Below are 3,363 nucleotides of genomic sequence, written 5' to 3'. Positions count from 1 at the left end.
GATTTACAGTAATCATCATCAGCACCCGACTGTTGAATTCAGTCTGCCTCCTCCTGGAGTGACCTGCACAAACACAGATCTCTCTTCTGTTCCCAACAGCAATTTTAATTGGATACTCTTCCAGCTCCAGGGCCAAGCTCTGGCTTGTGGAGACTCCCAGGGACTCGTCCACTCCTAGTTACCTGCTCCTGCGAAACAAGATTCCTGCTGCATTAGTGCACGAGCACAGGCGTTGGAGCCGCTAATCCATGAGCATGTAAATCTATCGCTTCTGAAGGTGGAAAACAGCAGAAATGAAGAAAAGTTAAGACAGCAACATAAACCTTAAGGGAAAACAAGTCACAAAAGGGTCAAAACAAGACTCGCTTATTACTTCTCAGGAAAAAAAAAATACCTCCCTCCCCCTTGTATTTCTGTTCATAAGCAATAGGAGCAATATTTGGAGGGAAATATCTGTAAGGCCCTGCTGGCCCTGACCCTTAGGCTTAGCTGCATTGATTGAGAGTGAGTGAAGTTGCTCAGAAATATGTCTGCAGCAAGGGTAGGCACCTGGTAGAAATTAGAGAATAACTTTGGGATTTTGTGTCTCCCTTTTTTTGGACACTTTTGACAATTGTCACCTTCTAATCACTAGCAGCAGATGAAGTCTCAAGGCTATGCAGCAGAGTTTATGATTAACTCTGGAATTCTGTTAAATATTGACCACGCTATTAAGCAATCTATGAATGGTCACCTCTAAATGTGAGCATTTTCCCCATCAGCTGAATAAATCCATCCCCTCCCGTTTCTCCTCAGCGAAGGAACTTTCAAAGTGATTGCTTTTCCTTGCATTTCTTACAAGCTATTAACCATGGCAACAACAGAGCAAGAAATGCAGATTTGCCATCATTTGCCTGCTTAGGATTTCTCCAGCTGGCACTGCACTTGAAAGCCCATCACTGAGGTAAGCGTGAGGATCTCTGCCCTGTGTGCAGAAATGCCCTGAGAAGCAGGATATGGGCTGCTGCTCAGCCTTGCACCGAAAAATTCAGTTTGTGCTGAGGCAGTAACCCACCTCGGGAAGTGTGGTAATGCAAATAAGAACCAAAAAAGACAGGCTGTGCCAGTATGTGCACGGGAGACCTAGTTGTAAACATACAGTGGGCTGTGAGAACTGCAACAAGCTTCTCATGAGCACTCACCTTCCTGTAAGGACCTGTCGAGAAGCCACAAAGATATTTATGGTGGTGGTTTCTTTTAGCTGTGATGCAGTTGCAATGTTCTCACTGGATCCATGAGAAACTCCTTAAGACTCTTGCAAACAGAGCTGTAACCCTAGTCCAGGTAAATAATTACATCATACAAACTCAAATCATTCCTGAAGCTTTTTTTTTTTTTTTTTTTTTTTTAAGTGTAAAAAACCACACACACATTTTGGAAGATGTTTTAAACAAATGGTTGGGTTTGCTTTGAAGTAATGCACCTTTTACCTCTTCTCTCCCCAAAATCTCAGCATTGGTATCACCTGATACTGCCTCAGAAAGGAAAGTACAAACCATTGCCATTTCACAAACCTCTGCTCAATTCCGCAGAACCTCACGTCCAAATTTTGGTCTTCTGCTATGTAGAAATCCATGGAGACCCAAAGAAATAAGGCTAAATTAGTAGAGACTTCATACAAAAGTTTCCTGTTTCAAGGATAAGCAATCAGGAATGATAACTTTAGAGAGTTACTGTGGAGCACTCGCTGAGGAGCTGCAGCATTGAGGCTTCTCCCAGAAAGGCATCTCCTACAGGGAGGAATTCACAGAATCACAGACAGGAGAGTGTGCACAAGCAGAGCACTTGCCCAGTTCCACCCCACCTACGCACGTTTATCTGAGACCCCTAATTGAGGAGGGAGAAATGAGCTGAACCCGAGGTAACACCCATCTCCTGGCAGACAGCAGGGACTCGAGGAGTCAGCTCTTATCTCAGTATCTGGAGCGGAGAGCAAAGAGCACGTGCCCAGGTCTGCGGGTAGCGCCTCACCTGCTGCAGTGATGCCACGGAGGTGACACCTGACATTGTAACGCACCCGTGGGTCTCCGGGCTTCGTGGTCGCAGGGCAGCGGCGGCCTGACGGGGCTCCTTGGCCAGCGGCTCGCAGGGATGTTCCTCCCACATCGGGTACTGCAGCTCCTGGAAAACTGGACAAGCCAAGGCTCGATTCTCCGCCACAGAGAACAGGGACCAATGCCAGAACAGCCTTACAGGACAATAAATAAATATTAATATATATTTTCAGTCCACACAAATGTTTTTTCCAGGAAAAAAATGATGTGAATTTTGTGGTTTACCCTTCCAAGTCTTCTGAGAAGAGAGGCTCACAAAACCACCCTATCCTTTCACCTGCAAAGATGCTCCAAGCTGTAGGCACGTGGATGTGGCCAGTGCAAGAGCACCAAAAAACACAACCCAACAAGGACAACTAGGTGAGCTCACTTCTAAAGCCATCTCTTCCCTTTTCAGCTACATTCCCCCTACTCCATTTCCTAAAACGCTGTCTCCCAAACCAAAAAAGTGATAAAAAGCAGCCCTTTAAATTGGGAAAGATTCAGAAAACTACCTCCCACCCATTTCCTCTGCTTATGCTTTTTTGCAGCAGGCTTTTTAGCACTTTCTGCTTGAGAATGAACTAGAAACCTACAACAGAGCTTCCACCAGGGTAAATCTCCACCCAAATTCTGAACCACTGACAGCTTTGAGATAAATAACTGAACCAAAACCAACTGATTCCACATCTTAAAGTAGAAAAAAAGCAAACACATTCAGAGAAATAAAGGCTACCAAATCTGATTAATATGTATATATGTTATACATATATAAATACACACACACACAAAGCACCTTAATCCAGTCTTTTGCTATTTATATCTGTGTTTCACTCAAATAAAACACATTAATCAGCACAGAATACTTGCCAAGAATTAAGTGTTTTCTGTTCTCTCGCAACTGCACATCTTAGCAGGAGGTCAGCTGGGGTGTGTGTGTTTGTGTGCAATAGGGATTCCAATTACTAGCAACTCTGAGCTAGTACTGCAAAGGATGAAAAATAGAAAAAAGGGGAGGAAAAAAAAAAAGTGTGATGGTCTATGCATGAAAATTAATAAGCTATGCTAAGGTGAGTGAATCCACATACCTGGAAGACTTTGCAGTGTTCTGGTCTCAAAGAACAGAAGTCCAACCTTGAAAAATCATAAACATCATCTGTCACACGCCCACACTTCCAGTGCTGTCTTCAAAGCCTCTGTACTTGGAATATTAAAGCAGAGCTAGTTTGTGCAAACCCCAAATCCCTCATTTTTGCTTCTAAACTGGCAGGGAGAGCAATGAAAACAGAAC

This window comes from Tinamus guttatus, unplaced genomic scaffold (genome assembly GCF_059628265.1).
Source record: "Tinamus guttatus ecotype Peru unplaced genomic scaffold, ASM5962826v1 Tinamus_guttatus_pri_ptg000240l, whole genome shotgun sequence".
NCBI lineage: Eukaryota > Metazoa > Chordata > Aves > Tinamiformes > Tinamidae > Tinamus > Tinamus guttatus.
This window is presented reverse-complemented; position numbering follows the sequence as displayed.